General features: G+C 37.6%; 1 protein-coding gene across 2 annotated transcripts in view; it reads right to left on the reverse strand.

The window, feature by feature from the left end:
• Window positions 1-12,578, reverse strand: part of FHIT (fragile histidine triad diadenosine triphosphatase) — a 1,432,969-nt gene that overhangs the window by 1,194,251 nt on the left and 226,140 nt on the right. The gene's annotated exons all lie outside the window — the stretch shown is intronic.

A 12,578-nucleotide genomic window follows, 5' to 3' on the forward strand; every position in this document is an offset into this window, starting at 1 on the left:
ACAAACAATAACACTTCCTACCATCCACATTTACGATTTTGGTCTTAATTGTGGCTTTATGTTGTTGTTGTTGTTGTTGTTGTTGTTGTTGGTATGGGGACCCAACCTAAATATCACTGTGTGTATTTTATTCTTTAAAGAAAAATAAGAGGAGTTCCCATCGTGGCTCAGTGGCTAACGAATCCAACTAGGAACCATGAGGTTGAGGGTTCGATCCCTGGCCTTGCTCAGCGGGTTAATGATCCAGCGTTGCCGTGAGCTGTGGTTTGGGTTGCAGAAGTGGCTCGGATCCTGCGTTGCTGTGCCTCTGGCATCGGTCCCTGGCCTAGCTCAGTGGGTTGTGGTGTAGGTCTCAGATGCAGCTCGGATCCCATTGCTGTGGCTCTGGTGTAGGCCGGTGGCTACAGCTCCAATTCGACCCCTAGCCTGGGAAACTCCATATGCCTCGGGAGCGGCCCAAAGAAATAGCAAAAAGACAAAAAAAAAAAAAAAGAAAAAAAAGAAAAATAAGAAAGTCAAGGCTTTGGTCACGAAAAATCTTGATTTCATAATACAGTATGTAGAGTATTTCTGAACATTTTAGAATTATGGTTTCAATCCTCTAACACACACACACATATATATACATATATCTACATACAATCAAAATCAACCAAAGTGACATAGGTATTCTTTTCTTCCTTTATTAAACAGAGGTCCCCAGAAATGTTTTAAGAAATATTAATTTATACTTAAATATAGGCATATTTGAATTGAGATTCCCTTTAGAAAAATACCATTTTCGAACACCACTATGAAATTTATGAGTATTCAGATAATGAAATCATTGAAAATTACATTAATTAAATGTTTGGCATATATCTGTACTTCGTGTAATTAATATTTTTCAGTAATGCAAGAAAGAGACAAAAATCTCACTCTAATTTTATCTTCCCTACAATTTCCATTTGAAAAACAGTCATAGAAATTATTCCCTGCCTCAATATCTATAGTGTGCTTCTCAGCATTATGGCGTAGAAGAGAATACACACTGCTGATCTGTAGGCTGACTCCAGGTCCCAAGATGCATGCTATAGGAGCTCTTTGGTCTGTTGTTGTCTTTGTTGATTTGCCTACCCAATAGCTTGGGCTAGAACACTGTATAAGAGCAGGCACCCTGCTAGGCTTTGGGGACAAAGCAATAAATGTGGCAGAGTCCCGGCCCTCAGGCAACTCACGCTGTTCTTCACTCAGCATCTAACAGATCCAAAGCCAGAGAGAATAAGTACCTCATGGCCACGGACTGCAAGAGGGAAAAATAAAATGCTACTACTACCTGGTGTTTATTTGTCTGTCTTTTTGTGGGCTTCTTTTCTAAAAAGCAGGGGGCAATGTTTTTACACATAAATCTAAGCTTCTGGCTTCTCATTAAAAAAAAAAATCAGATTTTAGCATGCTAGGTTAGAAATCCCCTTGGCAACAATCCCTTGTAGCGGCACTGCACTTTTCCAAGCTCACTGGATGTACTTTTTCTAGTTTACCAATGTCCCCATCACTCCCATTATGTTCACATGCCACTCAGTTCCATTACCTGTTTGGTAGTTGAGTATTTTGAATTTTTACCCTGCTAGAAATGACTAGCAGTCAGAGAGCCTGGTTCAGGCCCTAGGTCTGCTACTTATTAAATATGTGACCCAGCATGAGTTACTTAACTCCACTGACCCTCAGCTTTCAGTATTTTCTCCTAACAAAAGAAATAAATAAAAAAAAATTAAAGATAACAAAACAGACCTACTCTGCTTTCTGGACATACAAACTAAGAATCTCCAAAGAGAAATCTATGGACGAGTTTCAAAACCAGAAAAGCACTGAGGAAAAACACAGTATTACTGTGGAAAAACACAGTAATCTTTTAAGGAACAAATCTAGAAAATCATAAATAATTGCCTGTGTTTGATTATTATTATAAAGACCACAAAATATTTTCAACCGAACCAAACCTCACACGACCCCATGAGACAAACAATTATTTTGCCCATTTTAGAGATGAAGTGCAAACTGAGAAGCATCAAAGAACATGCTGAATCATAAAATGCTTACATTTTTATCCAATCGACTTTTAAGATTGTTCCCATAATTTTAATACCCATGAAGAGATCATGAACAAGTGATATCACAGAATGAAAAACTAACCGGTAACATGAGCTATCTTTTCCAAAGACAAACTCCAGATAAGGAGTACAGATAGTTTTTGAAGATGAACACTCTTTAAAGGGTATTATGTGTTGTAATATCGGGAAAACATTTTGAATAAATATTTGTAATAGACACTCTCCTATGGTCCTTTAATAAAGTGATGGGGTTAAAGATTTTGAGGATTTATTCCCTCATTAAATGTTTCTCATCATTGTTTAATTTCCCTGTAGACTGTTATCAGTAAGTATGTATTCACTAACATTTGTAAGAAACAAATGCCCTTAATTTGATTTGTCTACTTTTATGAATCCCCTCCCTAACCTATATTTTAGCCCATTTGAACCATACTGCAGTTCAGAAAGAAATGTGACAATGGACATGGCCTACTTTTACATTTTCAGGAAGACTCTGACATAGTAGAAAAAAAAAAAAGTCTGATTTAAACATGAATTAAAGGCTTATCAATTACCTTTAAGAAAAGACTAGCCATAGAAATAGTAAGCTTTTCTAAAGCATTTATGTTTTTATTAGGCTTATAAAAATTCAATTTAATGGTGTCTCTAGGAATACATTTACTGACCAAAATAAAATAAACAATATCTTCATCATAAATTTTATTTAAAGATGCAATGGACTTACATAAGCTTCTTTCATGGGTCCCCATAAGTTAGGTAGAGAAAATTCTAAATGAACAAGCACAGAAGTGACTTTAGAATACATAGGAGATCTCCATGTAGTTAATTTAGAAGCACTGTGGGAAATAAATCAGGAGATATGAGAAAGAGTAACCAGTTCTTAGTGGGAGGCACACATAACTGAGTAATGTGAAAACTACTATTTATACATTGCAATCAGCTGGTGGCTAAGAAAAACGCTTAAAGATAATGGCACTACCACCACCATGGTCTTGTTCTAAACTTCCACATTAATCAAAGAAATTCAGACTAAGTGCCACAAGAAGAACACAGTGCCAGGAACCACACACTTAGCATGCGGGAACTAAAACATTAACTGCAAGAGATGGGACTGCAAACTTGAGTAAACTTTCCCAAACAGCCATCTATAAAACTGGCTGTGTTTGGTGGTGGTGCTTCATAAAAAGAGATCATCTCGAGAAATTGAAAAGTATAAGCCATGGTTCTTAGGTTATAAGTTTCAAAAATTGAGGAGAAATGTTTAGCATACCAGCTTTTTATTTTCCCAAATGAAGATTATAAAAACAAACAGGATTCCCATCTAGTAAGGCCAGCACCTCATTATAAGAATAAATAAATGAAAACTCTCTAGTTCTAAAAGAACTAGATCTCTTTACATGGACAATTTCATTTAGGAGAAGATATTAGAAAAACCTACAAAAGACTTTTGCGGCAGGTTGGGATCCCCAGGGAATAGTCTCTTCACACATTTAGCTTGAAGGAGGTTTTTAAAGGAGTGCTTTGGGGATCAACATCCATAGAAGGAAAGGGAGGGCGAGAAAGGAAGCAGAGTTGGCAGAAGGAGAAGTTCCACTGGTAGCTTGTGGGGAAATAATGAAGATGGGTGTCTTATGTTGGGGTGAGAGGGCAGGGGCCTTTATACACTCCAGTGATCAGTTGCTGGAGACAGCCACCTCATGAAAGAGAAGTACCTTTGAAAGAGGGTTGTCCGTGGTCAGCATCCTCAGCAGGTGAGGTAATGAGTCCTTAGCCCCTGAAGGAGGATCTGGGCAATGCATCAAAGAATCCATCCAACACTTTTGTCCCAAACTAGTGAAAATATTTTCAAGCACTCGCATTAAAGACAGTCACCTTTAAACCTTTAATCTTAAAAGGTCACCATAAAGTAAATGCCACTTAAAACACAATGGTAAAAGGTAAAAACTTACAATGCTCCCATATTGTCAGATAACACCTCTGGGAAAATCAGGCCTGTTCCTGTTCGATAAAAATTGACTTCTTAAGTATCACATCTACTGGGTGGTTCTAGGAAAAGATGGTGGGAATTCATTTCCTCTGTTCTACTCATTTTTTCCTTCTAAATACAACTAAATACCCTAGAAATTATTTAACAGAAAATGATAAAAAATAAAAAAAAAAAACTCTGAAAAGGTCACTGACTAGGGACCTCAGAAATTGACAGCAATGTGGTGAATCCCCTGGTTTTCTGTTTATCTCCCATATACCCTGGACTGGGCTCCAGAAAGGCCTGCAACCCCAAAGTACCAACAAGAAGAGGCTGCGCCCTCTGGCCAAAGGACTAGCAAAGGAGAAGCCCAATAGAGACACACTGGGGATTCCCAGCCCCTGTTACACCATCACATCAGCAATGGGCATTCTGATTGGGAGGCAGCAGCAGTGAAGTCTTGGGATGAACTCATTAACATATCTGACAAAAGACTAGTCTCTAGAATATATAAAAAATTCTTAAAACTCAAAATAAAAAAATAAATGAAACAGGGAGTTCTCTAGTGGCCCAGTGGGTTAAGGATCCGGTGTTGTCACTGCAGCAGCTGGGGTTGCTGCGTGGCACAGGTTTAGTCCCTGGCATGGGAACTTCCACAAGGGGCATGTGCAGACAAAAAAATAAAATAAAAAACAACAACAAAAATCTAACTAGAAAATGGGCAAAAGACAATAAATATTTCACCAAAGAACTTATGTACGTTGCAAGCACATGAAAAGACAAGAGACATATATCACTAGCCATTACAGAAATGCAATTTAAAACCACGATAAGAACTCAACAAAAACAAAAAAAGCAACTCAATCAAAAAATGCATAGAAGACCTAAACAGACATTTCTCCAAAGAAGACATAAGGATAGCCATTAGGCACATGAAAAGATGCTCAACATCACTAATTATTACAGAAATGCAAATCAAAACCACACTGAGGGAGTTCTCTTGTGGCACAATGGGTTAAGGATATGGCATTGCCACTGCAGTGGCTTGGGTTGTTGCTGTGGTGCGGGTTCAATACCTGGCCCAGAAACTTCCACATGCCATGGGAGCAGCCAAAAAAACAATTACAATTAGGTGTCACCTCACATCAGTCAAAATGGTCATCATTAATAAGTCTACAAATAACAAATTCTGGAGAGGGTGTGGAAAAAGGGGAACCCCCCTACACCATTGGTGGGGATGTAAATTGGTACACATACTATGTAAAACAGTACAGAGGTCCCTCAGAAAACTAAACCATAGAAATGCCATATGATCTAGCAATCTCATCCCTGGTATATACCTGGAAAAAAACTATAATTCAAAAAGAGGCATGTATCCCTATGATCATAGTAACACTATTCGCAATAGCCAAGACATGTAAAAAATCTAAGTGTCTATTGACAGATGATTGGATTAAGAAGATGTGATACATATACACAATGGAATGCTACTCAGCCATTAAAAAGAAAAAAATAATGCCATTTGCAATAACATGGATGCAATGAGAGATTATCATACTAAGTGAAATAATTTAGAAAGAGAAAGATAAATACCATATGATATCACTTATATGTTGAATCTAAAATATGGCACAAATGAACCTACATACAAAATAGAAACAGACTCACAGATACAAAGAATAAACCTGTGGTTGCCAAGGGGGAGGTGGGAGAGAGTGGGGTGGACTAGGAGTTTGGGGTTGGTAGATGCAAACTATTACATTTAGAATGGATAAGTAATGAGGTCCTACTGTATAGTACAGTGAACTATATTCACTCTTGGGATAGAACATAACAGAAGATAATATGAGAAAAAGAATATATATATATATATGTATTTACATGTATGACTGGGTCTCTTTGCTGTACAGTAGAAATTGGCATAACATTGTATATCAAATACAGTAAAAATATTTTTTTAAAAAACACAGTAAGATATCACTACATACCTTTCAGAATGGCAAAAATTAAAATGGATAACATCAAATGCTGGTGAGGATGCAGAGAAATTGAATCATTCACACATTGTTGGTGAGAATGTTAAACAGGTACAGCAATTCTAGAAAAAAGTTTGGTGGTTCATTCCGAAAATTAAAAATGGACTTATCATGTGATCCAGCAATTGTATCCTTAGGCTTTTATCCCAGAGAAATGAAAATTTATTCTCATGCAGAAACTTGTATGTGAATGTTCATAGCAGCTTATACGTAAGAGCCAAAAACTCAAAATTATCCAAATATACTTCAATAGGTGAGTGTTTAAACAAACTGCAGCACATACATAACATGGAATAATACCCAACATGTTGTTTTCTTTTTACAGCTGCACCCTTGGCATCTGGAAGTTGTCAAGTTAGGGACTGAATCGGAGCTGCAGATGCAGGCCTACACCACAGCCATGGCAACATCAGATCCAAACTGCATCTGTGATGGATACCACAGCTTGTGGCAATGCCAGATCCTCAACCCACTGATCAAGGCCAGAGATCATACGTTCATCCTCACAGAGGCAGTGTCAGGTCCTTTAACTGTTAAGTAACAATGGGAAATCCCTCAGCAATGTTTAAAAAGCCAATCTCAAAAGGATACATACTGCACAGTTACTTTTATATAACATTCATGAAATATGACAATTATAGAGGTCAAGAACAGATTAGTGGTTGCTAGTGGTTACAGATGAGGTGAGAGGATGGGTATGACTATAAAGGTGTAGAACAAAGGAGTCTTGTAATGATGGTACAGATAAGTATCTTGGTTGTGTTGGTGATTTCAGGAAACTACAAGTAATAAAATTACATACAGGTATTCATACACACAATACACACACTCCTACACACATACAAAATGAATGTACAATGTGTGAGATCTGAATAAGCAATTTCCTGGGTTTTTGTATTTACTATAGTTAGAGAAGATATTAACACTGGGGAAACTTGGGTAAAGGGTCCACAGATTGCTCTGTATACCTCTTTGCTATTTCCTATGAATATATAATTATTTCCAAATTAAAAAAAAAATTAAATCAGACTTATTGATTACTCAGGGTAAAAATTCCAAATCTAGGTATTGTTTCCTTTGTGATTTACCCAGTGTCTATATCTATCATTGGAAACAGATTTTTTTTTTGTCTTGTTGCCATTTCTTGGGCCCTCCCTGCGACATATGGAGGTTCCCAGGCTAGGGGTTGAATCGGAGCTGTAGCTGCCAGCCTATGCCAGAGCCACAGCAACGTGGGATCTGAGCCACGTCTACGCCCTACACCACAGCTCAGGGCAACACCGGATCCTTAACCCACTGAGCAAGGCTGGGAATCGAACCCTCAACCTCATGGTTCCTAGTCGGATTCGTTAACCACTGAGCCACAACGGGAACTCTGGAAACAGATCCTAAATCTATCTCAGATGCTCATATTTCCAATAACCTCTCCAGTATCCAGGCTCAATTCCCTCCTCTATACCTCTCCTTATAGTTTAAAGAAGGAAACTGGTATGGCTGGAATCCCCTCAGTGGCTTAGCAAAACTCTAAGCTAGTTCTGGGGTTGTCTTTCAACTCTGCCAGGGCTCTATTCCATTTCTGTTGTCAGCTTTTTCTCCAGTTCTGATGCACCAGGGATGCTGCTGAAAGAGGTTTGGTTGCTGCCCTCTTCCATCAGAAATAGACCAATTGTGATTGCTTGTGGCAATCACAAATAAATAAACAAAAACCCTAAAGCATGGCAGAAGGTCTTTGGACTTTTACGTAAATAATGTACTGTATATAAATTCTGCCAAGAGGAATCTGTCACTTTCAGAACATGCCTCTCTCGGAGTTCCTGTCGTGGCGCAGTGGTTAACAAATCTGACTAGGAACCATGAGGTTGAGGGTTCAATCCCCAGCCTTGCTCAGTGGATTAAGGATCCAACGTTGCCCTGAGCTGTGGTGTAGGTCGCAGACGCGGCTTGGATCCTGCGTTGCTGTGGCTCTAGCGTAGGCCAGCAGCTACAGCTCCGGTTAGACCCCTAGCCTGGGAACCTCCATATGTCGCAGGGAGCGGCCCAAGAAATGGCAAAAAGACAAAAAGAAAAAAAAAAGTCTCTCTCAGGGGATCATACCAGGTGTCTGTATATTTAGTACATGACAGCCATTTATAATATACAAAGAAAAAAATATATATATGTGTGTGCGTATATACATATATATACCTGAATGGGGAACACTGCACTGTTATTCCTCTGTAAGATTAAGAAATGTATTCTAATTTAAAAGTTACCTGAATTCTTACACTTTTGACAAACTAGACTTTAAAATACAGTCACTGAATTGACCAAGCACTACCAATTTTTATCCTTCTGATATGTAAGCCTATCAAAACATTAGCGATGAAAGCCCTCACTTAAAAAATCCTGTTATTCAATTATAACATGCATTTCAGTACCACACTGTATTTATGACCCTTAAAAGCCAAGGCTGGGACTACTCTAATACTGATTTTTCCAGTGCTTATCATTAATTAAAAGGTAAAAAAAAAAAAAAAAAAAAAACTATTACCAGGCTATCTGCAATCAGGCTTTCAAAGTAAGAAACATCAATATCCAGTAATTGAGAACATTTGGGAACAAATTTTAATAAGCAAAAAATTCAGAAAAGAAAAAGAAATGTTCTGTATTATTTGAAAGTGTAACCAGATCAGTATATGCTACTGAAATGTTATAATTGCCCATGCCTTTGAGGCATCTATCCAATTTTTCTCCTCTAGCAGATGCTAAAGAAAAGAAATACAGTCATACATGTCCATTTATATAATGTTTACATGTACAACATATCAACAATATATTGTTTGTGGTTTTTATGGAAGCCAACATCAAGAAGCAAAATGTGTTCTTCCAACATACTTCAGTTCCTGCTCATCCTTAGAGGTAGGAAGATGGATCACTAAATTATGTCTGTATAAATGCCTACTAAAGCATAGTAGGGTACTTGTGTCAAGGGCAAATAGATGAATAAAGCAGTCCCTACCCTCAATGACTACAAAAATCTAGAATTAGAGCCATATGAAGAGTCTGCAAATGAAAGAACTCATGCACAGAGAAGGACCATAGTGAAAAGGGAGTCCTTAACATCAACTGAGACTGATAAAAATAAAATAGTGGTAACAGTAAGAATGGCTTAAGTGTGTTTAGCTCCCTAATCAACTAAAGCAGCACCCACCTGAGTCATGTCAAATAAAACATGTACCTGGAACATCCATGCAGTTTCAAAAAAATGTCCTCTAGCTTCCCCTTATCTATCCAGTCAGGGTGCCAGCAGGACACAGATGGCCCACTCTAATTAAAATAAACTGAGGAGGGTTCACTAAAAAGGACTATTTACAAAACCTTGGGTAGTATGTAGGGAAACCATAAGAAATATCCAATACTTTGGAGCTATTAACATCCTTAGTCCTAAAGAGAGAAGGGAAAGGAGCAGTGACCAGAACCTAAAAGGAAAAAGTCTGGTAGGGAAGTTAATTTTTAAAAAGTCTTAGAGGAACACAGCTAGAATAAGCAAGACCCATTGTGGGGGATACAAGGAAACCGATATTCTCACCTCACTCTCCTCCTTTTCTTTAATCTCTTGCTTGGGTTTCCTAATAGTCAGAAGACAAAAAATAAATAAATAAATAAATAAATAAAAATCTACTATTGAAGTCCATATATATGAGCAGATGGAAGAGAATAAAGTCCTTGATTCCTACTGTTCAAAAAATCAGGAGCTATCAACTGCCTAAGGCAGAGAGTTGCTGTGAAAATTAAATTATATAAGGCATATTATGCATAGAAATACAACCTCAAACATAGCACACAAATGAGAAATGGAAGGTATTAAGTATATAATAAGGTGTTTTTCATCATACAATTCAACCTAGCAATTATCTATGCCTCCTGTCATTTTCTCTCTACATGAAAGATACACAGGAAGGGGAGAGAAACCAACATTTCTGGAGTGGCTACTAGGTTTGCAGCATAGTGCTAAGCATTTGAGATATGCTATGTCATCTCACTTTCCCTAGAAACTACAAAGGTTGGAATTATTTAGCCCATGGGATAGAAGAAGAAACTAAAGCTCAAATACACTGCCCAACTTGCTTACAATAATAATTAAGAACTCAGATCTGTCAAACTCCTAAGCCTATGATTTTTCCATTATTTTATGTATTAATTATAGATGGGCTACCTGCCCATATTAGAAATATTTTTCATCAAATTGAGGGAAATTAGAGGAAATGCTCACTAAAGGTAAAACATTTATTTCAGGGTTCCCCATATAAGAGACAGTCACTAGCTGAGGGCTATGAGGAGGAAAGGAAGGGGAATGGTGAGGATGACAGGATGGTGATGGTGATGACTGATGGTGGTGATGAAGGATTAGAACACTTCATCTTAACAAAGGGCTAAAGAGTGTCTATAACTGACACCAATGATTCCTTAAATAGGATATCAGTATGTAGTTCAAGACTACGTTTGACTACTGTTAATATGATGACTATTTGTTAATACTAGTTCCTCAGTCAAAAAAATAAGCTTTTCAGAGCAGGCTGCGTGGTACAGTGGCTTGAACCCTCCAAATTTCAGTTTCCCAATAATATATGTGTTGCCTAGTGCTGATGTGAGGTATGAATAACTGATGTGTTTAGAGCACCTTGGAACAGGGCCTAGAACACAAAGCCAAGTTAGCCTTGTAATACTCTTAGGAGGTTGGTTCAAAGAGGTGTATGTTCTTGGCAAGTCTTTTCGAGTAAAGGATCTAGGAGTGGAAATGATCCCTCTCCTTCTTACCAGCCATGTCCACGTGCACCCCACTCATCCACAAAGTCTAGAATCAGAGTATTTTTTAAAAAAAAAGAGCCGGCAGGGAAAGGCAATAGAACCAGACAGCTTGTGGGCAAAAATACAGGGAGCAGCAAGAATAATTACCACCATGCTTACAAAAAAAACCTTTTAAAATAAAAGCATTGGTAAATACTCTGATGGTAAAGAGAACTTGTAAAACCATTTTGCAAAAAAATCCAGGGCTAATATTGAAATTTCAGTTTTGAACTTTCTTTTTTTTTAAAATAAATTTATTTATTTATTTTTCTGCTGTACAGCATGGGGGCCAAGATACACTTACACTTATACATTTTTTTTTCCACCCTTTGTTCTGTTACAATATGAGTATCTAGACATAGTTCTCAATGCTATGCAGCAGAATCTCATTGTAAATCCATTCCAAGTTGTGTCTGATAACCCCAAGCACCTGATCCCTCCCACTCCCTCCCTCTCCCCTCAGGCGGCCACAAGTCTATTCTCAAGGTCCATGATTTTCTTTTCTGTGGAAATGTTCATTTGTGCTGTATATTAGATTCCAGTTATAAGTGATATCATATGGTATTTATCCTTCTCTTTCTGACTTATTTCACTCAGTATGAGAGTCTCTTGTCCCATCCATGTTGCTGTAAATGGTATTATGTCGTTCTTTTTTATGGCTGAGTAGTATTCCATAGTCTTCCGAATCCAATCATCTGTCGATGGACATTTAGGTTGTTTCCATGTCATGGCTATTGTGCTGCAATGAACATGCAGGTGCATGTGTCTTTTTCAAGGAAACTCTTGTCCAGATATATGCCCAAGAGTGGGACTGCAGGGTCATATGGAAGTTCTATGTATAGATTTCTAAGGTATCTCCAAACTGTTCTCCATAGTGGCTGTACCAGTTTACATTCCCACCAGCAGTGCAGAAGGGTTGCCTTTTCTCCACAACCCCTCCAGCACTTGTTATTTGTGGACTTATTAATGATGGCCATTTTGACTGGTGTGAGGTGGTATCTCATGGTAGTTTTGATTTGCATTTCTATTATAATCAGAGATGTTGAGCTTTTATCCATGTGCTTGATGGCTATCTGTATATCTTCCTTGGAGAACAGTCTATTCAGGTCATTTGCCCATTTTTCCATTGGGTGATTGGCTTTTTTTGCTGTTGAGTTGTAGAAGTTGCTTGTATATCCTAGAGATTAAGCCCTTGTACGTTGCATCATTTGAAACTATTTTCTCCCATTCTGTAAGTTGTCCTTTTGTTTTCTTTTTGGTTTCCTGGATTCCTGCTCCCGTAAAGGGATGAGGTTTTAACTTGTCAAAAGAAGAACAGTAAGGCAACCTCCAGCACTATTTTTAGGGAAATGTTTCCTTTGATCATTTCAACAAACAACTGAACCTGAGTGTTTTAAAAATTATCCTACCATGATAACAGCACAAGTCAATTACCATCATAAATGCTAAATAAAACAAAATTCTTCATTAAATTAAAAAATTTTCATGAACCCAAGGTTATAAATATCTTAGGGGTGACAGGATAGTTTATATTTATGCTAGGTGCCATCATCAACTTTTGTATCTAAAATATCTTTTCTGATAAAAAAATTACATGAAAAATCAAAAAAGCCTTAAAGAAACACCAAATTACTGGAGATTAGATTCTTAATTTCCTAA

This window comes from Phacochoerus africanus, chromosome 1 (assembly GCF_016906955.1).
Source record: "Phacochoerus africanus isolate WHEZ1 chromosome 1, ROS_Pafr_v1, whole genome shotgun sequence".
Taxonomy (NCBI): domain Eukaryota; kingdom Metazoa; phylum Chordata; class Mammalia; order Artiodactyla; family Suidae; genus Phacochoerus; species Phacochoerus africanus.